This window comes from Nilaparvata lugens, chromosome 6 (genome assembly GCF_014356525.2).
Source record: "Nilaparvata lugens isolate BPH chromosome 6, ASM1435652v1, whole genome shotgun sequence".
In the NCBI taxonomy this organism is placed as follows: Eukaryota; Metazoa; Arthropoda; class Insecta; order Hemiptera; family Delphacidae; genus Nilaparvata; species Nilaparvata lugens.
Genome location: NC_052509.1, coordinates 2,115,257 through 2,141,083, shown reverse-complemented (window position 1 = coordinate 2,141,083; position 25,827 = coordinate 2,115,257). Strand labels below are relative to the sequence as shown.

The window sequence follows — 25,827 nt, the reverse complement described above, 5'->3', positions numbered from 1 at the left end:
TATAAGCCAGTATATATTGAATCTACATAAAAAAGTACTCAATCAATCAATCAATCCTTCTTACACTAAAGCCGCACACACACATCGATTTATGTTGATACGATATTTTGGCGTCCTTATGGATTCTATCAGATTAAACAAAACTTGACCAACATCATCTGTTCAATCTAATAGAATTAAAAAGGACAGCAAAATACCGTACGAACAAAAATCGATGTGCGGGGCTTAAATCTTCACCTCGTCAGATCTTTTTATTAGTTTTTCCACCATCACTATTTCCAAATCATTCCCCAAAATCATCTGTGTTCCTAAACTTGTCCGGGATTTTCCATTCTTGCATTATGCGTGGCTTTTCCACTGATACATCACTTGTCCAATCTTTCATTAGTATCTCTTCTTTTTCTATTTAATAACAGATGAGAGTTTCTGGAATTTTTATTTGTTGATTCATACAATGAGTACATCATTAAAATGATAGGGAGAGGGAAAATAAGGTAACTTTGTGCTATTCCGCTCCCAAATTTAGATAAGGATGCACATAGTCCGAAATAGGTGAAGCCTTGTAGTTGTTCACTTCACAAAATTTCCAGTCCTCAATTATTTTCACAAAGTAGATTTTAAATTTATATGCTTTAAAACCAGACATAGAAGGAATATTCACATTATTATCACTAAATGGGAATATTCACATACTAAAAAAATAATTTTCCTCCACCCACTGTCTAAAGAGCCTACTTTACTCCTGAAACATAATACTAAAGTGTCACTTTTTCGCTCTCCGGAGCAGCAAAACAGAAAAACTCCCTAGAGCGTAAAAGTAACTCCATTTAAAAAACAAGGGAAGCATCTCTATTTTGAAAACTTACATTTGAAATGGGTTAGAAGGTCTAAGCTCAGATGAGGAAGCATATAGAGTAGTTATTAAACCAACTAAATTCAATACCTCAACCAGACATTATTGATCAATATAAGAAATATATGTTTCATGCTAAAATTATTACAAACTTCATATCAGTATACTATAAACATGTATAAATATTTTTTTTATATTCCATGTTATTCAAAATACCAGCCAACGAATATTCCTCATTAACTAATCAAGTTTGAAACGGGAACTTCATCATAGTTGTAGTCGAGACGGTCATTGTTGTTACAACTTTTGCCGACAGATGACATCAAGCCATGTGATTTCAAGCCAGCTGTTTAATTTTTACATTTTTAGCTTATGTTGTAACACATTTCACTGGTCACTAGATTTCAAAAAGAAAGAAGAGAAGAAGAGAAGAAAGAAGAGAGAAGAAAAGAAGAAAAGAAAGAAGAAGAGAGAAGAAAGAAGAAGAAAAGAGAAGAAGAAAAAGAAGAGAGAAGAAGAAAAGAAGAGAAGAGAAGAAAGAAAGAGAAGAAGAAGAGAAAAGAAGAGAAGAGAAGAAGAAGAAAAAGAAAAGAAGAAGAAAAAGAAGAAGAAAAAGAAGAAGAGAAGGAAGAAGAAGAAGAAGAAAGAGAAGAAGAAGAAAAAAGAAGAAGAAAGAGAAGAAAGAAAGAAGAAAGAGAAAGAAGAAGAAAAAGAAGAAAAGAAGAGAAAGAAGAAAGAAGAAGAGAAGAAGAAAAGAAGAAAGAGAAAGAAGAAGAGAAGAGAAGAAGAAGAAAGAGAAGAAAGAAAGAAGAAGAAAGAGAAGAAAGAAAGAAGAAAAGAAGAAAAAGAAGAAAAGAAGAAAAGAAAGAAGAAGAAGAAGAAGAAAAGAAGAAGAAGAAAAGAAAGAAGAGAAGAGAAAAGAAGAGAAGAAGAAGAGAAGGAAGAAGAAGAAGAAGAGAGAAGAAAAGAAGAAGAGAAGAAAAGAAGAAAAAGAAGAAGAAGAGAAGGAAGAAGAAGAAGAAAAAAGAAGAAGAAGAAAAAGAAGAGAAGAAGAAGAAGAGAGAAGAAAAGAAGAAAAGAAGAGAAGAGAAGAAGAAGAAAAAAGAAGAAGAAGAAAAGAAAGAAGAAGAAAAAGAAGAAAGAAGAGAAGAAAAAAGAAAGAAGAAGAGAAGGAAGAAGAAGAGAAGGAAGAAGAAGAAGAAGAGAGAAGAAGAAGAGAAGAAAAGAGAAAGAAGAAGAAAGAAGAAGGAAGAAGAAGAAAGAGAAGAAGAAAGAAGGAAGAAGAAGAGAAAGAAGAAAAGAAAGAAAGAAGAGAAGAGAGAAGAAGAAGAAAAGAAAGAAGAGAAGAAGAAAAGAAGAGAAGAGAGAAGAAGAAAAGAAGAAGAGAAGAGAAGAGAAGAAGAAAAGAAGAGAAGAGAGAAGAGAAGAAGAAGAGAAGGAAGAAGAAGAGAAGAGAAGAGAAGAAAGAAAGAAGAGAAAGAAGAAGAAGAGAGAAGAGAAGAGAAGAGAAGAAGAAGAAGGAAGAGAAGAAGAAAAGAGAAGAAGAAGAAGAGAGAGAAGAGAAGAAGAGAAAGAAGAAGAAGAAAGAGAAGAAAAGAAGAGAAGACGAAGAAGAAAGAAGAAGGAAAAAAAGAAGAAGAAGAAGAAAGAAGAAGAAGAAGAAGAAGAGAAAGAGAGAAGAAGAGAAGAAGAGAAGAAAAGAGAAGAAGAAAAAAGAAAAAAGAAGAAGACGAAGAAGAAGAAAAGAAGAAGAAGAAGAAGAAGAGAAGAAGAAGAGAGAGAAGAAAGAAGAAGAGAGAGAGAAGAAGGAGAAAGAAGAAGACAGAAGAAGAAGAAAAAGAAGAGAAGAAGAAAAGAAGAAAGAAAAAAGAAGAAGAAAGAAGAAGAAAGAAGAGAGAAGAAGAAGAGAAGAGAAGAAGAGAAAGAAAGAAGAAGAAGAGAAAGAAGAGAAGAAGAAGAGAAAGAAAGAAGAGAAGAAGAAAGGAAGAAGAAGAAGAGAGAAGAAAGAAGAAGAAAGAGAAGAGAAGAAAGAAGAGAAGAAAGAAAAGAAGAAGAAAGAAGAAAAGAAGAGAAGAAGAGAGAAAAAGAAGAAAGAAGAAAAAAGAAAGAGAAGAGAAAGAAAGAAGAGAAGACGAAGAAAGAAGAAGGAAAGAAAGAAAAGAAGAAGGAAGAAGAAAGAAGAGAAGAAGAAGAGAAGAAGAAGACGAAGAAGAAAAGAAGAAGGAAGAAAGAAGAAGAAGAGAGGAAGAAGAAGAAGAAGGAGAAGAAAAGAAGAAAAGAAGAAGAGAAAAGAAGAAGAAGAAAGAGAAGAAGAAGAAAGAAGAGAGAAAGAAGGAGAAGAAGAAAGAGAAAAGAAAGAAGAAAAGAGAAAAGAAGAAGAGAGAAGAAGGAAGAAGAAGAAAAGAAGAAGACAGAAGAAGAAGAAGAGAGAGAAGAGAAGAAGAAGAAGGAAGAAGAGAGAAAGAAGAAGAAGAAGAAGAAGAAAGAGAAGAGAGAAGAAGAAGAAGAAGAAGAAGAAGAAAAGAACGAAGAAAGAAGAAGAAGGAAGAAAGAAGGAAGAAGACAGAAGAAGAAGACGAAGAAGAGAAGAAAGAGAAGAAAAGAAGAAGAGAGGAAGAAGAAGAAGAAGAAGAAGAAGAAGAAGAAAAAAGAAGAAGAAGAAGAAGAAGAAGAAGAAGAAGAAGAAGAAGAAGAAGAGGAAATTGGAAAGGTGAGAAGCCGAAATAAGAGGATGAAGGGAAAGAGATTAATAAAGAAGAAGAAGATGGAGAGAGAATAGAAAAATTAAGAGGGAAAAGAGAAGGAGGAAGAGGGAAATGAAGTTGAAGGAGAGGGAGGACAATAAAAATGAAGGGAGACAAAAATAACAACGAAGAGTTTGATGAAGATGGGGAGGGGGGGCAGTAAAAGTGGAAGAGGGAGGGAGACTGGAGAAGATAGGATAGAGAGGACTGGGGAAGAGGGAAGGGCAGATTTAATGGAATAAGAATGGATATATTTATAAGAATAAGAAAAATTAAGAAGAATAAGAGGAAAAGGATTGATTCATTGATTGAGTATTTTATTTATGTAGATTACAATATATACGGGCTTATACACTTATATACAATAGCTTACAATACAGCAAAATTATAGATGAATTTACATAATATAGACTAAGAAAATTAATTATTGAACTGTATATGATATGAAAAAAGCAATTTGTAATAACTATAGATAAAATAGATAATATTGTATGCATCTACATAAAATGGCGGAGCTTTGGACATATCAATGTCCATTCTTTGGAAAGAATGTTAAAAAAATATCCTTCCCACTAACTTTCTACCAGAAGGAGACGGGAAAAGAAAGATAGAAGTGGTAGTAGAGTAGGAATAGGACAAGAAGGAATAGTGGAGTTGAGACGGAATAGAAGTAGAAGAAGTGAAGAAGGAGGAGGATAAGGAGAAGGAGGAGGATAAGGAGAAGAGAAAGGAGAGGAAAAAGAAAATACGGACAAAGAAAGAGGTGAAACGTCTTGTGAATGTGGAAGAGCACGAAAACAGAGTAAGTTGAAAAAGTGGAGAACGAGGACGAACATGAGGAGTGAAGAAATGGAGAACGAGGAGAAGGAGTTAGTGGAATAAGTGAAGAATGTGGAGAAGTAAGAAGATGATGAGGAGGAGAAGAAGCAGGGAAAGGAATTGATTGATTGATTGAGTACTTTATTTATGTAGATTACAATATATACTGTCTTATACACTTATATACAATAGCTTACGATACAGCAAATTACAGATGAATTTACATAATATAGACTAAGAAAATAATTATTGAACTGTATATGATATGAAAAAAGCAATTTGTAATAACTATAGATAAAATAGATAATATTGTTATGCATCTACATAAAATGGCGGAGCTTTGGACATATCAATGTCCATTCTTTGGAAAGAATGTTAAAAATATCCTTCCCACTAACTTTCTACCAGAAGGAGACGGGAAAAGAAAGATAGAAGTGGTAGTAGAGTAGGAATAGGACAAGAAGGAATAGTGGAGTTGAGACGGAATAGAAGTAGAAGAAGTGAAGAAGGAGGAGGATAAGGAGAAGGAGGAGGATAAGGAGAAGAGAAAGGAGAGGAAAAAGAAAATACGGACAAAGAAAGAGGTGAAACGTCTTGTGAATGTGGAAGAGCACGAAAACAGAGTAAGTTGAAAAAGTGGAGAAACGAGGACGAACATGAGGAGTGAAGAAATGGAGAACGAGGAGAGGAGTTAGTGGAATAAGTGAAGAATGTGGAGAAGTAAGAAGATGATGAGGAGGAGAAGAAGCAGGGAAAGGAATTGATTGATTGATTGAGTACTTATTTATGTAGATTACAATATATACTGTCTTATACACTTATATACAATAGCTTACGATACAGCAAAATTACAGATGAATTTACATAATATAGACTAAGAAAATAATTATTGAACTGTATATGATATGAAAAAGCAATTTGTAATATAATAACTATAGATAATAATTATATTGTTATGCATCTACATAAATTGGCGGAGCTTTGGACATATCAATGTCCATTCTTCGGAAAGAATATTAAAAATATCCTCCCCACTAACTCTCTACCAAAACGTTAATTTAATTAATCAAGCTAAGGATTTATTTATTAATGAAATTTTGTAAAAGTTTTAATTAATATAAATATTTAAGAAAAAAAACAGAAAATTGATAGAGTAAAATAATTATATAGGTAGATAAGATCAAATTATTGATTAATTGAATGAAGTAGGCTGAAAGTAGTAAGGGTAATCAACTTTCAGTAATATACAGCAGTATGCAGTGGATAATTAAAAAACATGAGTTTATATAGTATATATATACACAATTCATTCTATAACAGGTTTAAAGGTTTGTATTTGTTGGATGGGTGGGGGATGGTTGTCATGTGATCGTTCTAGGGCCGGACAGTTTCAGTCATTTGTTCCAAAAGATGTTTTTTTAAAGTCAGAATGAAGCTCGCTCGGCTCTCGATGGACCTGATAGAAACAGGAAGTGCATTCCATGCACGACAGGCACTGACTAAGAAGGATTTTGTGAAAATAGTAGTTCGATGATTGGGTATCCTTAAAGTACTTTCTCCGGTTCTAGTATGGAGGACGAAGAGGAGGAGAAGAAGCAGGGAAAGGAAGAGGAAGAGGAGGAGGTGGTGAAGAGGGGGGAGATGATGGAGAAGGGAACGGTGGAGGAGGAGGAGGGGGAGGAGGAAAAAGAGGATTGGATTAGCAGGATTTGAAGTGGTCAGGGTGTATGAGTAGGGAAGAAAGAGAGAGGATGAAAAGAAGAAGAAGAAGAAGAAGAAGAAGAAGAAGAAGAAGAAGAGAAGAAGAAGAAGAAGAATAAGAAGAATAAGAAGAAGAAGAGGAAGAAGGAGGGTGAGGAGGTTGTGGAGGAGGGAGGAGGAGGAGTGAAGGATGAGTGTGATCCGATGCAGTGGGATTTGTGATCGTGATTTAGGTGTTTGGAATTCCAATCCATTCTTTATTCCGGTCTATTTCTACGTGCCAGTTATTGAGTCCGATTCTTTCGTGCGCTGAACACGTGCTTCGAATTCATTCCCCGCCTCCATCACATAATCTGCCATCAATCAAAACGATGTGTTCGATTTTCAAACCTGCCCTACTGAATGCCTGATGGCAGACTATTACCAGTGCTCAACAAAAAAGCTAACTCAATATTCAGTAATGTGGCATGGTGTGTATTATGTATGATGAGTTAATTCTCGAGGCAATGAACCTTTTTTAAATTCAGTTTCACAGTATCTAGAGCAGTGGTCGCCAAACTTATGAGCTTATGAGCTAGAATAGCATTTATAAATCTTCTAGTGAGCTACCAAGGAATATTAGAATAAAGAAAGTATCTTTTATCGCCTATAAAGATACATTTCTAGTGTAGAAATCTATTTATCTCATAGCAAAAAGTACAACAAAAGTTGAAATGTACATTTCAATGAGAGCAGTGGAACTCTTTTTGGTCATCAAGTATTTTCTTGACGTTGTAGCCGCCATTCTGATGCAGTTGTCCAAAACATGTCCCTATATCGATTTTTTATGAATTTCATACTTGAAAAAGATGATTTACACAAGTAGGTAGAGCTGAGCATAGCTTTCAACCTCAATAATAATTGGATATTTTTCTTTAGGGACTTGAGGCCAAATATTTCCAGTTGTAGAATGTGATCTGAGAGACAAGATCATTTTGAAAATCCACAAATTCCATTTCAACTGAAGCCTGATCTCCACCAAAATATTTGACAACACAAGCTGCAAAATCTTCTGCATCGATCTCTACAAAAGGAGAGTTGACGAATTGTACCATATTCGATATGCTTTTAAAATCTTGAAATCGTTGATAAAACTGTTGTCTCAAGTCTGAATTGTAACGTATTCTTGGTTATTGCTGAGGTGCTGTGAAGGATTTTTCTCGTCATTGATTTTCTTCAGACTGGAGAAGTGTTTATACTCAAACTGGACGACATTCTTTTCCTACATCTCAAGCTCCTTGGAAACCGATTTCACAGTTCAAATCATTTCACCGATATCCTTATTTTTCCTTGAAACTGCAAATTTAAATCATTCAACTTCTCAGTTATATCTGTGAGGAATGCAAAATTTTGTAGCCATGTTTCTCAATGCATGGTTGACAACCCAAGCATTTCTGTGATCTACCAAAAACCACCCCACGAGCTACCGGTAGCTCGCGATCGACTGTTTGGCGACCACTGATCTAGAGCATCGAACGAATTAGAGTACATTACTTCTGAAGTACAGATTTTTTGGCTGAGGATGATGCCCATATAAGCTCCAGGCTTGTGCGTGGATAATGAAACGGATAATGATGGAGCATGATTGCATTAGGTTGGTATCGAACCACCTTATTCACAATTGTTGCGTATAATTGCTATAATTGAGATGATTATTTTCATGTGAAGTAAGTATTTATTTATTCGACAAGACTAAATTAAGAGTGAAATTGGAGAGATTTGTCACATAGATCCAACAAAATTTCAATGCAGACAGTTAATTAACGAAGGACTAAATTGAGGTATAATGATAGGAAGAAAGGCTGCTAACTCCAGTCCAAGCATATGTATCCATAAATTCTTGAAGGATTTATATTCACAGCTGTTGGTATAATACTTTAAGGGCTTAGCCACATGAATCGTTTTTGAACTGGCGGCGAACGCGTTGGCAGGGAAGAAAGCTCTCAGATTGGCTGATTACCAGCTGACTCCCGAACGCAAACCCACCAGCTGATAGCCAATCGGAGTTTCCAGCCCTGCTGACTCTTTCACCGTCAACCTAGCTCCGCAGTGCAGGCTGGATGCTTGGCTGAATCGAACTAGGCGCTGAGACAGCAAATAATAGCAGCGTTGGTGGGAATGCGAGCGGCCGCAGTAACATCTTCCACCCAGCAATGGTCGGCGTAGTTCCGCCTGGTGGACAGACGAAAGATCAATCCAGTCGGTTATTTGATCCCTCCAGCCAGGATCAGCCAAGCAGCCGAGACAATAGAACAATGGTGTGACGGTCTTATTCGCGTTCATAAGCAGTTTTCTTTCTCACAATTATTTTGATTTTTGTGCTACTATAATCAATAATAACTCCAGTCACCAGTAAAAAGTTTCCAGAAACGTGGTGTACTACCATATTAATGACTTTTCATGATGATTTTTAATTATTAAAAAACATTATTGACATTCTGAGCCTTCAGGCTAAACTTGGGGTCGCTGAGAACGAATCTGTAATCCAAATTTCTCTATCACGAAAAATAACGAAAAAGACCAGCTGTTGATCTTCTGGCAAGCGTTAATAGTCATCCTGCAATGCGGTCGAAACACTTCCAAGCCAGACACCCATCTCAAATGACAACAACGCCAAGCTGTGAGAAACCATCCTGCACTGCGGCGCTAGGTTCAGTGCAAAAACGCTTCATTTGGCTTGGCCCTAAACCTAGCGCCGCAGTGCAGGATGATTTCTCACAGCTTGGCGTTGTTGTCATTCGAGATGGGTGTCTGACTTGGAAGTGTTTCGGCCGCATTGCAGGATGACTGTTAACGGTTGCCGGAAGATCAACAGCTGGGTTTTTTCGTAATTTTTCGTGATAGAGAAATTCTGATTCGTTCTCAGCGACCCCAAGTTTAGCCTAGAGGCTCAGAATGTCAACAATGTTTTTAAATAATTAAAAATCATCATGAAAAGTCATTAATATGGTAGTACATCACGTTTCTGGGAACTTTTTACTGGTGACTGGAGTTATTATTGACACACAAAAATCAAAATAATCGTGAGAAAGAAAACTGCTGACGAACGCGAATAAGGCCGCCACTCCATTGTTCTATTGTCTCGGCTGCTTGGCTGAGCCTGGCTGGAGGGATCAAATAACCGACTGGATTGATCTTTCGTCGTCCGCTAGGCGGAACTACGCCGACCATTGCTGGGTGGAAGATGTTACTGCGGCCGCTTGCATTCCCACCAACGCTGCTGTTATTTGCTGTCTTAGCGCCTAGTCCGATTCAGCCAAGCAACCAGCCTGCACTGCGGAGCTAGGTTAAGGGTGGCCACTAACGACAGGACAAGTGTGTCACGAAAAAAACATGCACGCGGAAAGCTTCGTACGAAAAACAGCTTTTAACATAGGATAAAAAATAAATAAACCACTGGAACATTATTATATTGATAGAAAAATTATTACATTATTATATGATATAATATCAATATTTTATTATATTATATTATATTATATTATATTATATTATTATTTATATTGATGTATATTGTTCAAATGTTGCAACACACACAGACGTCTCTATGTCTGCATAGGTCTGATCCCGTCTGCATGAAGACTATCAATAATTCTCCCTCTTACGTCTGTCTGCTGCTGTACAACAAGATAAGAAACCCTTGCAATAATAGTAAGTAATCAAGCGCCTTCCTAAAGATTGACATAGTTCGATTTAGAAAGAACAATAATCCTTGCAATAGCGTAACAAATTAAAGATAACTTCCCCAATGAACAGAATAATAATTAAAGAGAAATGAGATAGAGCACCTTTGCAATACTAGTCATTAGAAATTGAAGATCTACATCCAATAGATTAACAGAATATTGGAGCAATCAGATAGGAACCCTCGTTACACAATGATTAACCGCCATAGATTGCGCACAATGTAGATAATAATTATAACAGTAGTTTACGAACACTCGAACATGACTATGGTCATCGCCATCATAACTGGAGCAAATTCAGTTAAGTCCGGGGTCACACGAGCAAATTGCATACTTAGAGATTCACTTGGAGCGGTCAGCAATCCTCATAAACTACATCAATAGTTCCCATTGAAACACTGCTGACAATTTGAGATGAAAGGGGAAGCCGCAAGGGCCAGTTCTGAGTACACTGATAAGATTAAGTTAGCACACACCACCCATTATAATCTAAGTGGGTCCGCCTGTCCCTGGGTAACCTGTACCTGGGTCCCATGTCCTCGAGTTTACTGTCCTTTTCAATGAACAATTTCTTAGTGCTTAGGTGTGTTATTAACGTTTGTTAGCATCTAGTTATTGGTTCGAGTACCAATGATTAAAATTGGGGGTTTTTGGCTAACTTGGTTTGGTATAGTGAGGTTCACGTTATAATGACAGTATTTGATCAACTTTGGTGTTGCTATCCTTGTCTATTATTCGACAAAGCAGGTAGTACTATCCTTCTCTTGCTCCACAACAATCCCAAATCTGTTTTTGACAATGTAGAAAGATAATTAATCAATGCAGAGAATCGGCAATGCTGTTCTCTCATCTCAATCCACTGTCATTATATCGTGGATCTCACTATAGCAAGTAGTATTCTATGTGGTGATGTTGTGTTAGTTACCACATAATAAAAAATAAATTCGTTTTTATTTAAAACTAAATTAGGAATTCGAAGAAGTTTTAGGCGATAGCCTGTTTTTTCTTTCCGATTCTTGTATTTTTTTGCTAACCTTATAAATAAATAAATAAATAAATAAATATTCAATGGAACTACTTGAAGTGGTAACTATCACTTATTTATTAATTAATAATTTATTGGCAAACGAGTTTCAGTTGATATATCATTATCAATCCCTAGTAGGTTCTAGATTCACCCAGTTTTAGGTGCCATCGGTTAGTATATGAACAGAAATTCTAGGATTACCTAGTCTAAGGCTGGCCACTTACATCGGGACATGCATGATGATATACATGCGCGCGCACACACACATGTTCATCATGCATGTTTTGTCATCAGCGAGAGGCTTCTAACATAAAATAAGCAACCAATAACAATAAAATAAACCACTAGAAAATTACAAAATAATTATGATGATAGAGAAACTATTCAACCTCAAATAGAGCAGCAATAATAAAAACTCGGAGATACAAAAACCTAACCTAAATGATTTTGCTCAAAGCCTTACGCTGTGATGACGAAACAATGTATGGAAACATGTGTATCATGCATGTCCTACCGTTAGTAGCCAGCATCAGGTACCATCTGTTGATATATGAGCAGAATACCGGTCCAGGAAGACAACAAGATGAAGAAATGAAAGCAATAAGGTATCATAATATATTAAAAGAGTATTCAAATAGGTTAGCAGAATATTGTTTGAGGAAAGCAATAAGACTAACAAGCATTGCAATAACATATCAAAGATTCTAGACCTGATTTCTATATCAGAGATTTGTCATACATGACATCAAAACCTATTCAATTCTTGAAATATTATTTTGTGAATTGGAAATCTGGTCGCGGATTTAATTATTGAATATAATTGATAAAGCAAGAAGATCTCCAATGTACAAAGATGAAACGTGTGTTTTATCACGTTTCGTGAAGGCAATATTATGGGTTTTAGCTCCATGCTATACAAACAAGAGTGAGTTGACTTTTGGTCTGTGAATCAAGGCTGCATGCGTTTTTCACATAAATAGATTTGGAATTTTTCTTTCGAGGCCCGTATACTTGAACCGTTTGTGAAGTGAGTTGTTGAATTAAGGCATTGGTTACCTGAAGGATTCTGTCTTGAGAATTCAATTATAGGCTGTCGCAGTCCGGGCAGTTTAAACCTACATAATTGTATTTTCAGGATTTGAATCTTGTAGGGAAAGCTGGTGTTTTTGATTCAATCAATTGGCAGAGTTTTTTTATATAAATATTTTTTTTTATTCATATTCGGGAGTGTTTCAACTGGACCTTGAAGAGCAGGCCAAGGGACTCTTGTTAAGGTAAAGTAAGATAATAGTTAAATGTACTTTTTTTTTTAATTTTTCAGATCTATAATTCTGAAAATTAATGTTTGTTTATTTTTTATTTATTATTATCATAAACTGAGCGACCACAGATCAGCAAAGCGAGTAGCCCCTGAAACATTCATCTGATTATTATTTCGTAATAAATTCTAATTATAATTCTAATTTCGTAATAAAATAATTTATTGTTTTGTTTTTAATATCAAAAACCTGTACGATCTTTTCTTGTTTTTCATTTTCCCACCCTTACATATTTGGTGAAGGAACATCTTGCTTACATATTTTGGTGTAGCCTTCTCCCGCCGTTCCACATCGTGCTTAAAGATTCAAAATTGAATTTGGATGTTCTTTCGTAGAGTTTGCAAGGAACAACTCACAAAAACCAAAACGTTGAATCTTTTTCAAGTTTAGCCTATAGAGCTACGAGGAACACTGTTTCAATGATACAGAGATCACATTTTGGTCAACATTTTTTCAGCAAGGGACAGTCTTTCATCCAACAACCACGTTTTTCATTCAATTAGCGGCTGATGACTCTTTCGTTCAACTCACTTCTCAAATAGTAAGTTTCCATTCGATTCATGTGTTTATACCTGTAGTAAACTTCAGACAACTTTATCCTCCATTTGAACAAACGACACTAAATGTAACTAACATTGGAAGAGGAATAATAAGGTGAAGATTGTGCTATTTTTCTTCTGAATTTAGATATTATGACACAAAAAAAGGTAGTCTCAATGAAGATTACTCTTTCACACACAATTTAAATACACTTTTCAGTCCAAAAATCAACATACAACTTGACATTTTGAATGAAAACCTTGTAATATATTCTATCAACTATACCAGAATTGATGGAACTTGTATATTGAAGCTGCATTAAGAAACTAATCTCTGTTCATCTGAAAGAAAACGCATAGAAGGTAACGTAAAGTTGTGGAATTTGAGTAATGATAATGTGGAAGGTATCCAGGGAATACAAAGTAAACTTTAATGAATGAGAAGGTGAATGTATACTTCAAACTATCACCATTCTTGCGAATAACACCTATTCTATCCATTCAGCAAATAAATAATTGCCTTCATTGAGGGCGAAGTTAGGACTCGTCCATTCACAATACTTCACATAGTTGCTTATGAAGACATGTCTAATTGCAATGCGTTATAAGCAACTATGTGAAGTGTTGTGACTGAACGTGTCTGATCATGTCTTGTCTTGTCTTGACTAACTGGTGTATGTGCCTAGCCTTATTAAGTGGAAATGCACTTACTATTGGTGGTGACGATCGTTTTAGAGTAAGTTCCTATAGTCTGATGATGACCACAAAAGGTCGAAACGATCGTCACTATCAATGTAAGTGCATTTTAACTTCATAGGTATTTTGTGAATTCAAGTTTGATAATCTCTCTCTAACCCCGTTTCAAGGGTGACTGGTTAGAGTACTGCTCCACTGAATGATGGTTTTGAGCTTCGAAATCACTTCATGGTTGTTTGAAGCCCATCTAAAACAGTGGACACAATAGTTTCTCAGCAGCTGTCCTCCTATCAATGAATCAGTAGTCTGGGACTTATATTGGAGGTACTTATTGGAGGTCCTGATATCATTACTCATCAGAGAGAGAGGTTTTAAGAGCTATATTTATCCATTCATTTATTTCATTGACAATCACAAATCATGATTATAATATTTAATATGTTTGGGAGAAGACAACAGGCATAACCCAAAACTGTCTTCTCCCAAAATTTTTACAAATAGGAGTTTAAAAAAAGAAAGAGGTTAGTATATCACTTCAAAAAGTACAATTTCTACTTCAAAAGTCATGACTAAACTAAAAATTTTAAATTTTGATATTCAAAAACAAAAATATTTCACTCAAATCTCTACAAATTGGAAATTTTTGAGAAATTTTGAGCCAGAAAAGAAACACAACTTCACTATCAGCACAGCTAATAGAATTCTGGGAAGAATTGTGAGCAGAGATGAATGGGCAGTTTCAGGTGAATTCCAAGCTACTAAGATATTTGCACGTTTTCATTGGAAATTATTGCTCAGTCATGCGTGGTGCTGAGTATGTGCTCGTGTTTTCCTGGAAGGGAAATCGTTGGGAAATTCGGAAAATTTGCTAAGATGCAACTGTATGAGGAAGGATGACGCAGTGCTTGAATTGTACAAGTCTCAACTTGTCTAACGAACAATAGTGACTGGTTTCTTGTTGTCCAACTAACAAGACTATTTAGATAATGTTTGTCAAAAAATGATCAGATGTACAAATAGTCGTCATTTATTCAAAATTGGATTCACTGAAAATGTCATTGTGTTAACATATAATCTATAATATGATATAGAAAAGAATTGGCTTGTACATTTAAGATATAGGAAATACACGAATGACGCATCATCACCTCTAAACTACTGCACTGATCAACCTGAAATTTTTCACATAGATTCATGATATCCCAAGGATGGTTATAGAGAAATTTTCAGTTCTTCAACTTCTCTATACGTCATGTTTTCAGTTTGTCTAAATTAAATTCGTTTGTGCTTTAAACAGACCCTCGCGGAGCACGGGTTACCTGCTAGTGAGTAATATAGCGGAAGGTATATGAATAGAGCTAAGGGATTCTGCTACTGCAAATATTGACCGAAGAACCAAATAGCAGAGAGAAATTCGTTGAATGAAACTGTCCAGAATAATAAAGTGCATTATCTATATATATATATATATTATATATATATATATATATATATATATTATATATATATAATATATATATATATATATATATATAGAGAGAGAGAGAGAAGCGAAATGGCACTCACTCACTCACTGACTGACTGACTGACTCACTCATTCACTCACTCGCAGAACTAAAAATCTACCGGACCAAAAACGTTCAAATTTGGTAGGTATGTTCTGTAATATGGGGAATATTGAGAGGTTTGTATTGTAGTTTTTTTTGTGGCTTTCTTTCAGGTTGTTGAGCTGATCAAAATTGGACTAAATTTTTCCAATATGAACTCACGTGAACCTTGTTCTTGATAATTGAATAATTTATTCATGCACAAAGTAAGCACCTAAATTTTGTGTTGCCATAAAAATTTGCTAACTTGCTTCTTATCCATCCAAATTATTGTAGTCTTCTAGCATTTCCATAGTACTGGCTTGAATTTCGTAATGAAATTAATGCAAACGTATTTAGAAATGTATTTGAACCGTGTGATCCCACGACGTTTTAACCTGAAATTAGGTTAACCGTTAAGGTTACGTTTTAACCTTAATTGGGTTAACCGTTAAGGTTACGTTTTAACCTTAATTAGGTTAACCGTTAAGGTTACGTTTTAACCTTGATTGAGCGCGGGCGCTCCACGTGTTTTCTTGCAAATCGGAAAATTTGAGTGGAAGAGCGGCAGTTCTAATCGAGTCGTCACCGCGAGAAGATGTAGTCGCAGAACAAGTCTCGGTCTCTAACTTAGGCTTCGGCCTAATTAGATGAAAAATCTCCTTATTATTTTATTTTGTATAAATTAAAAGCATGTAGTCTGAAATATAGTACCGTAGTTGAAATGTAAGCATGAGTGATTGTGAGTGCCGATGTATTTGTTAAATGTTCGATTCCATGGTGAGTGCCAAATTTATTTTATTATGCTCAAATAGATTGACCACATAAATTGATCGAGGCCCTAAATTTATTGTAGAGTGAGTTAGCAAATTCTTGTCTAAATAGCAAATTCTTGACTAAATATCAAATTCTTAACCAAATATTAATAATTATTGAATTGTTTGAATGCAACTAATAAATTAGTGTCAGTAGCATTTATACAGAATCTTTTATTTTACGTTCCTGGCTCGTGATAAGTTACTTAGTTGCTAAAACAGGTGTTGTTAATAGTGAAGATCTTGGCATTTGCATGAACGAATCCATCCAAAGCTCCCAACCGTGGATTCAATAATAGTTTGAACAAGTTTATAGTTAAGAAGAGATTTTAAGAGCAATTATCATACATTTTTACTCGTTACAAAATGTGGTGACAACTAAGTCCCTGGCCTCCCACCCGTTACAACAATGACAGGGGTGGGGTATTGGTTATGTAAATACCTCCACCCATTACAGTTCAGTTGGCCCTTTAGAGGCGCACTAAGAAATCTTTTGGCGATATTTTAACTCGAGGGTGGTTTTTAAGATAGGTCCTCTCTGCCACACAATCCTCCACATTACTGACAATACTGCCCCAATGATGACACTTTGAAATCTATCTCCCAACTATACTCATCAATTATTCAAGTAAGTTCCATTGATCAACTAGTTTCGCAACCAGTCGACGGGTTTCCATCAACTGTTTTCTCAGTCAACTGGTTTGCGAGTCAACTGTCGGCCGGCCTGGGATCAGCATAGCAACATAGCAGACGGAGGTAGAGGGGCACCATCGATCCACTCTTCAAACTTCCCCCCTCTCTTCCTACCTCTTCAAATGGCCACCCACCCCCCACCAACAAAACACCACAGCTGTCCCACAAACCCCCCCCCCCTCCTGAGATACCTCAGAATGCTCTGCTCCCCCCACCACACCTGGAACCCATCTCTCATCTCCAATAAAATTTTCATCTCGCTCATTATACATCTGAGACTATAGTGTGAGATACACTTTAAACTTTTAGCAGAGTTTGAATGGAAAGTAGTATTGATATAATCCATTACAAATACTGACATTATAAAGTGAATCTTGTTATATCTCACACTCACACACCTTCCCATTCAGTTCTTCTTTCTCTTTCACCAGTTACACACTTCATATCATTTCACTTTTACAACTCTACGTTTTACTATACAACTTTTTCTTTCACCTCCCGTGGGCGAAAAAATTTTCTCCTTCTTTTTCTTTTTCCTCTTTTCCGTTTAAAAACTCCAAATTATTACACTTTCCCAACTTATTGTGCGGATATTCTTTTTTCTTTTCACTGCAATGGGACGAACTCTTCTACTTTCTCTCTCTCAGGTGAGAAATTGAACTTCTTCCACTACTTATCCACGTGGAAATGTCCTTTTACTTTCTCCTATTCCTCTCTTCAATAAAGATCTCCTTCTTCTTCTTCTTCTTCTTCTTCTTCTTCTTCTTCTTCTTCTCCTTCTCCTTCTTCTTCTTCTTCTTCTTCTTCTTCTCTTCTTCTTCTTCTTCTTCTTCTTCTTCTTCTTCTTCTTTTCTTCTTCTTCTTCTTCTTCTTCTTCTTCTTTCACGATCTACTCCTTCTTCTAATTCCTCTTCTCTATCCCTTTCACCGCTCCAATCAATAATTCACGTTTTTGATCTCTTCCACATCTTCTCTCTTCCTAACTTCATTTTATTTCTTCTAATCCCTCTGCTACCTCCTTCTGAATCCTGTCTGTTTCCTCTTCTTCTATTTTTCGCTACTTTTTACTAGTTTCCTCCTTCTCTTTCCTCTTCTACTAACAAAAAACTTGTTTTCCTCACGTCTCATATTCTCCCGTAGGAATAATTCAATCATCATCATCATCATCATCATCATCTTATCTTACGTTTACTTTGCTTCTTCTTCTTTTTTTCTTCTTCTTCATCTTCTTCTTCTTCTTCTTCTTCTTTTCTTCTTCTTCTTCTTCTTCTTCTTCTTCTTCTTCTTCTTCTTCTTTTTCTTCTTCTTCTTCTTCTTCTTCTTCTTATTCTTCTTCTTCTTCTTTTCTTATTCTTCTTCTTCGTCTGGAATTTTTCATCTCTGGCATTTATTTTTCTCAACTTCTCTGGTATTTCTTTCTGTCATCCTTCACTGCTATTTCTCCTTCGTTGACTTCCCTCTCATCATCTTCTCCTTCTAATTCTATCATGTTTCCTTATTTTATCCATCTTCTTTATTTCTGTCCATTTCTTTACAATCATCTACTATTCCTCTTCTCTTTTGCCCGCTCCTCTTATTTGAAGAAAAGTATTTAAAACTCAATCTCTCTCAGTTCTCCTTCTCGTTCCATCCTATCCTCTCTCCCTAAGTTTTCCACTTCAACCTTACCTTCTCAATTCTCCTTCTCGTTAATTTCTCGTTTCGTCCTGCCTCTCTCCCACGTTCACCTCTTCAACTAAACCTTCTCATTGTAGACTTTCTCTGCTCATGCCTCTCTACCTATATCTCTGTCTCTATTTTTTTCTTTTTCACTACTCACCTGTATCTCTATCTCCATTTTTCTTCTTCACCAACTCACAACTCCCCTCTCACTTGCACTTGTTATTGAAGAGTAGCTCGACTCTTTTCAGCCCGGGAGTCGTCTCTACTTTTTTGGCTCGTAGGCTTTTCATCTGCCCTAACAAAGCTGTCGTATTATGAATCATGATCTCACTAATAACTTGCTTCCCGTTTTCAACTTCTAAAATTTACCATCTAAATTGAGAATCAAAATTCACGCGTTTATAATCACGAAAAGTATATTTAAATACATTATAAATGAAAGTGGTTATGAGTAACATATTTATCATATAAATAGATATTTATTTATAGATCAGAGAAGCACTGATTGGGAGAGAAAAACTAAGGATACTCCTTGTACTATTTCTTTCCCAAATTTAGATAACACTTTAAAAGTCCAAAAGAGGGTTATGATTTCACTTATAACTTATGTTATAAGTTTGTCAAAAACTTATATGTTTTTGAGTACAGTATATGATAAAGTAACTTATATCATGTAAAATAATATTGTTCATGATGTTTCTCACTCCTACACTCATGTATATTCTCTAGTACCGATCTTTCCTCAATCTAATCTTCTAGCCTCTATTCTCTCTGTTTTTATAGCTATTGAACTCTTCTTCTCTCTCCATGTTCTCTTCCATTTGTATATCAAGTCGAATGATAGCTCTACACAATTCCAAAAGTGGCACGATCATTAGTAATTATTATGAAGTTATATTATGATCCTCATACAGGGTCTTCCACGGGAAACGTTTTTTTTTCAAATGACCATACCCCTCTTTATTTATTGTCTATACTATATTCAAGGAAAGAACTGGCTTATACACGTACGGGATAGGAAAATCATGTTTGGCGCATCATCAAGTCTGAACTACTGGACTGATTAACTTGAAATTTTGCATTAAGATTCTTAACTAACCGAGGATGGTTATAGGGCTATTTTCAATTCTTCAAGATTCCATTACATCAAGTTTTCAGTTTGTCAAGTTTTAAAATAGACTCCTGTGGAGCACGGGTTACCTGGTAGTGTAAGATAATTGTTCATGATATTTTTTAATTTTACACTTCCATCGCTTGTAATCCCTTTACCTCAAGCTGATCTCCTAGACTCTTCTTCCTATGTTTCTATAGGTTTTGAACTATTTTTATCTCTATATTCCCTCCCATTTGTTTATCAAAAGAAGACAGATAAACGCTCTATATACTATTTCCAAAGTAGCACGATCATCAGTATTATTATATTATATTATTCCTCCACGAGGAACGGGTTTTTTTCGAATGGACAACACCCCTCTAATTCTAAGTTAGAAAAATCTGGTGTGGTACACTCACACAACTTTCCTTGCTCATTGATCTATAAGCCTCATTAACGAGGATAATTTAGGGAATAACATTATGCCGATTGGCGGCTAAATAATTAAAACTACGATTATACTATTGTGATAGTGTTCAGAGTACATTTTCCTTTGTTTGAATTATGAAATTTGTGGATTTTTTAAAAGTTGTCAAAACAGCTGTTCTACAAATAAAATATCGACAAGTGTTCTTTTGAATAAACTGCTCTACCTACCTACCTCACGCACGAGAAAGAGGTTACAAAGTAAATTACTCAAGGATGGGGTGGACCCCCTGTTAATTTCTCAGGGAGGAGACTCATGCCAGTTAATAGAGCTGATATATAACTATACAGGGTATAAATTTGAAAAAATCGGTCAAGCCATTTTTGAGAAAATAGTGATAGAAATTCAACAAAATTCATTCTTCTCAGGAATATTACGGAGCTCCTGCAATTTTCCCAGAAATGAGACTCATGTCAGTTGATAGGGCTTATAAATAGCTATCTAGGGTATAAATTTGAAGAAAATCGTTAGAGCCGTTTTCGAGAAAACCGTGAAAAACATGGTTTTTTAGCCATTATCCGCCATTTTGAATTGAATTTCTTACTGTCGGATCCTCATGGTATAAGGACCTTAAGTTTAAAATTTCAAGTCAATCGGTTAATTAGGAATGGAATTATCGTGTTCACAGACACACACACACACACACACACACACACACACACACACACACACACACACACACAAATCATGTTTTTGGACTCAGGGGACCTTGAGACCTTGAAACGTATAGAAAACATGAAATTAGGGTACCTTAAATTTTTTTGGAAATCAATACTTTCCTTACCTATGGTAATAGGGCAAGGAAAGTAAAAATAATACTTTGTCAAAAATACGTTCCATAGAACATACAATTTGAATAATCTTTGAAAGAAAAATAATAGACTATCATTAAATGTTGTCCATTTTCACCCTGACAAAAGTGTGAAGACGCTCTCTGAAGTTTGCTTCCACTCTCTCCAATATTTGACGATTGATCTGAGCGATTTTCTGCTCTATAGCTTGTCACAGTTCGCCCAACGTACGTGCTTGTTCTCATTAACCCATAAATTGCTACATAACATGATGTGGTCTATAGTACTCTATAGCCGATCATTTTTCAAGTATGTAGTTAATTTGTACACAGACATTTCTCTCAAGTGTTAAGTGCTACGCAAATATTGATTCATACTGTATTGTACACGACCCTCCTCACACACAGACTCGTTCTAGATGAGAAGTACTATTCTTTCAAATTATTGTGAAGTAAACATTTCAAATGTATCTAATGATGCTTTTTGAGAATGAAAACTTTTTCATTCATTCATTCATAAACAGGAGACTTTAGGAAACACCCACAACAGAAGTCACACATCGAATGATTTGGGGGGTCAATGCAGATCACAGAATCTAGAGATATTAAGTGCAATATTTGACTATAGTAAGGTCCACGTTATAATGGCAGTGGATGAAGATGGGAGAATAGCGATGCCAATTCTCTGCATTAATTAATTATATTTCTACACTGTCAAAAACATAATTGGCATCGTTGTGGACCTAGAGAAGGATAGCACCACCGGCTTTGTCGAATGGTAGAAAAGGAAAGCAAAACCAAAGTTGATCAAATACTGTCATTATAACGTGGACCTCACTATATAATTTGGTATTTTAATCATTCTAAATTCAAAATTTCTAGCTCTTATATATTTTTGGACAGAAAAATTGAACTTAAACTTTCCTCAGTAAGAACATAACCTGTTTTTATAACATGTTATTATATTAAAATTTGGGAACAGAATAGTTTTGGGCTATGCCTGTTGTTCTATCCCGATCATATTCATATGATTTGTAATTATATCAACAAATAAATAAAATAAATATCAAAGCGATTGTATTTCCATCTCTCTTCTTCACAAGACGAATCAATTTCCAATCATCTCCTCTTAAAATCAAATACTAGGCCACTCACGTGTTTCTGATGGACACGTTAAACCGTCGGTCCCGGCTGTCTGAAAAGTAGTCGTTAGGTCATGTCAGAGGCCTGAAATTGATCAGTTGCGACCTGAAAACTCTGATACCAGACCTGAGGCCAGGGCACTATAGTGAGGTCCACGTTATAATGGCAGTGGAGAAAGATAGGAGAACAACGTTGCCGATCCTCTGTCTTGTCAATGCCTTCTAAAGACGGTAGCTGATACAGGTTTATTGATGTAATATTAACTGTTCATCTTCGTTTGAAATGATCAATTATATTTTATCAAGCAAGAAATTATAATTTTAAATAATTTCATCATGAATTTTCATAATCAAGATTAAATCTTTTGTTACGTAATTATTAATCCTACATTGTTGAAAGACGATCTGGCAACAAAGCAAAGTGAGAAAGAGCACTATCCGCTTTGTTGAATGATAGACAAGGATGGCAATACCATTGCTAATCAAACACTGCCATTATAACGTGGACCTCACCATATATTATTTTCCCTCCTCTTCCATATCTGTTCTCATCATTTTCCTTCATTTTCTTTTGACTTTCATTGTCAATACAGTATTTTTCAGTTATCAGAGATGGTTTAGTGAAATATTTTCATTTAATTCGGTTTTCAACTTATCTCAATTCTAAATTCCTAGTTCATATCTATATTTTGGATTCAAAATTGGACAAAATTCATGAAGTGATAAACATAACCTATTTTTGGACAATTTCTATTCAAATTTGGGAAAGGAACAATCGTTCATAGTTGAGAATTAAATCTTATACTAATCTTATATTAAATCTTAACTAAATCTTAGTACCCTTTTTTGAATTATTTTATCAAAAAATGTTTCAACATTCATTGTATATATAATATATTATATACAACAATATATTGCATCTATAAATGTATAGATAAATAAATGTCTCCCCATGCAGGTAACTCATTGACCACTACATACCACTCATCCTTCGTCTTTCTGTATTTCATCTTCATCTTCATCTTTATTATTGTCATCTTTATCTTTCTGTATCCTTTTCCCACCTCTTCTATTTCTATTCTCAATACTTTACTCCAATTTCCCTTTCATCCATCTTTCCTCTTTTCTCCATTCATCCTCACTTTTTCCTCTCTCAACTTCATTTATTCCCATACCTTCGTCTCACTCTCTTCTCTCTCTCTCTCACACACTTTCTCTCTCTCTCTCTCTCTCTCTCTCTCTCTCTTTCTCTCTGCATCCTCTCAATACCTTGGTAACCGACAACAGCCCTTCACAATATTCGCTCAAAGCGATGAAGCACCCGTTCGCCACTTCAGCTGACAATGGAGAGGATAACGTTTTAAAAAGACTCCGGCTTCTTGAACACGATGCCTGCCGACAGAGACACAAAATGGACCACAAGCCTCAAGAAGAAAAAAGATGAAAAATGGACCACAAGAGAGACGGACAAGGATGGAAAATGAAGCACAGGAGGGACGGACAAAGATGGAAAATGAAGCACAGGAGGGACGGACAAAGATGGAAAATGAAGGACAGGGGAGACGGACAAGGATAGAAAATGGACCAAAAGAGAGAATGACAAGGATAGAAAATGGAACCACAGGAGAAACGGACAAGGATAGAAAATGTATCGAAAGAGAGACGAACAAGGATGGAAAATGAAGGACAGGAGAGACGGATAAGGATGGAATATGGAGCATATGAAGCACAGGAGGGACGGACAAGGATGGAAAATTAAGGACAGGAGAGACGGACAAGGATAGAAAATGGACCGGAAGGGAGACTGACAAGGATAGAAAATGGAACCACAGGAGAGACGGACAAGAATATAAAATGGACCACAAGGGAGACTGACAAGGATGGAAAAAGGAGCACAAAAAAGACGAACAAGGATAGATGAACAGGAGCCCAAAGAGGCTAACAATGATAAGTGTGTGAGAGAAAGAGAAGAGAGAGAAAGAGAAACTTAGAGGGAGAGAGACTGACAGAGAAAGAGAGAGAGCGTTTGCAATAACAGGGAAGCCTCTTTAACGTTGGTGACAGTAATTCATCAGTTAATATGAAACGACATCCAACCGAGACCCTGAATAGACCGACACATTTTTCGAAAAAGTCCCGATTCATATGTCATTCCTCGCAGGGAATAAAATTGGGGATGATTTATGCATGCATTCAATCGCTTTCATGGCAGAAGAAGCGCGGAATGTGCAGTGTAAAGGGATTGAGGGAAATTTCAGGCATTCGGTACTGTGACACATTGTGAGAAATTTCGAAGATATTGAATAAAATTTTCACATGGTTTTTTGGAGATCAAGTTTGATAAAAGAGTCTGATGCTTAATTCAGTAATGGAACAAAGGGTTGACAGATATAATGTGATGCTGAGCTCTATAACTCCGGATTTACAACTTAATTCTACTAGATAACTTGTCTTTGATACATATTTTGTACATAATATACATGTTTTGGCAAATATTTGTACATTGACTACTTAAAACGTGCATCAAACTTGAAAGGGGTTTAACTTAAACTGCGAATTTATTGATGTTGTTTTCCCATGACGAAACACTTGATAATATTGATAACTTAATTGTAGTCAAACTAACAAATTCATAAACAGAACAGCCTAGTAATTTCTTCATATAAAAACATATAATTCAACATAAGATACACAGAAGCAATCCAACTTATATATCCATACAATCGAGTCCATTCATGAATTATCCTTAAAATTTCTTCAGATAAAGACATATTATTCAACATGACATTCCCGTTCATAAAACTATCAAATATAAATAACCACTACAGCCCACTCATGAATATTTCCACAATTCATTCACATTGAAACTCAATGCATACTCATCTCCAAAACAAATACAAGCCACATGAATGGCGAAGAATCTAATAGGAAAACTAGAGTGTATCACTCAATCATAAAGTTTTCAATGGGAATTTGACATTTGCAAAAATCGAGCATAGTTCAATCTGGCAGCTTGCAAGTTATAAAAGTGGAAATCTCTGTTTGGCGTCTCATATTGAACTCATAAAATCTAACAGGATATGTTGACAGCATTTCAAGTGCTAGCAGAACTCCCGCTGCGCAGAAGACAAAAGCAATATTGAAAATTTATTACCTTTTGCAGCTGATACTGTTTCTTGCAATACGTTGACGACCTCGCTTTTCTCCTTAATCCTCCTCCTCCTCCTTCACCTCCTCATCCTCGTCTTTTTCCTTCATCTTCATCTTCCACAACGTCGTCTTCCATTCTTCAAATGACGTGGAAAGAACATTTCCATTCGCCTGCAAAGAACCCAAAACGTTCCCGTGAATGTTTTACTATCGAAAAAAGAATACTTTAAATATATCTTGTCTTTGGTTTTACCAAGCATTTTATATAAACTTTTGCAAGAATTTCACATTCAAAGTTCGTGTGCAAACTTTACATATTTGTGAATAGTTATTGTTTACAGCATTTTCTGTGTTTTGAGTTGCAGATTTAAATTTGAGAGGTGTGCGGAAGGATAAATCTTTGAATGCATGATAAATAATGTGATATGTCAAGCTAATTTTTCAATAGTAATCATTATCAGATATTGATAATTTGGGAAGTGAGCGATGGGTTTTTATTGTCTATTCATAATATACAGTTATGAAGGAATCTCATTTCATCTCAACAAATTCTTAATTTTGTGTGTGGATAATTTTTACTAGAAACAGTGTGACAGTAGAGACCTAACATTTCAGTCTATGTTGGATTTTATTTCACTCATCTTACTTTATATGTTGAATTATTTCACTCTATCTAAATTTGGGAGAAAAAATGCTGAATGTTTGCATTTTTCATGTGTCAATCATTCATGTTCAATTATAAGTGTTTGTTAATAAAATAAACAATGAATAAATTCAGGCTTGTCAATGTTTAGTTACTATTATGAGAAAATTGAATATTCATAATGACCGAGAACGTTTCCACCATTACACTCCATTTATTCACCCACTCTGATGCAAAGAATCAAGAATTTATAGAAAAATCCACTCCAGGCTGTCAAAACTCTTGAATATCATCACTCCTGGCAACATGCTTCCATAAATAACATCAATGCACCCCATTCAAA

The 25,827-nt window shown here is 35.5% G+C and overlaps 1 protein-coding gene across 1 annotated transcript in view; it reads left to right on the top strand.

Moving 5' to 3' along the window:
• LOC111048682 (sodium-dependent proline transporter) overlaps positions 1–25,827 on the top strand; it is an 82,716-nt gene that overhangs the window by 26,367 nt on the left and 30,522 nt on the right. The gene's annotated exons all lie outside the window — the stretch shown is intronic.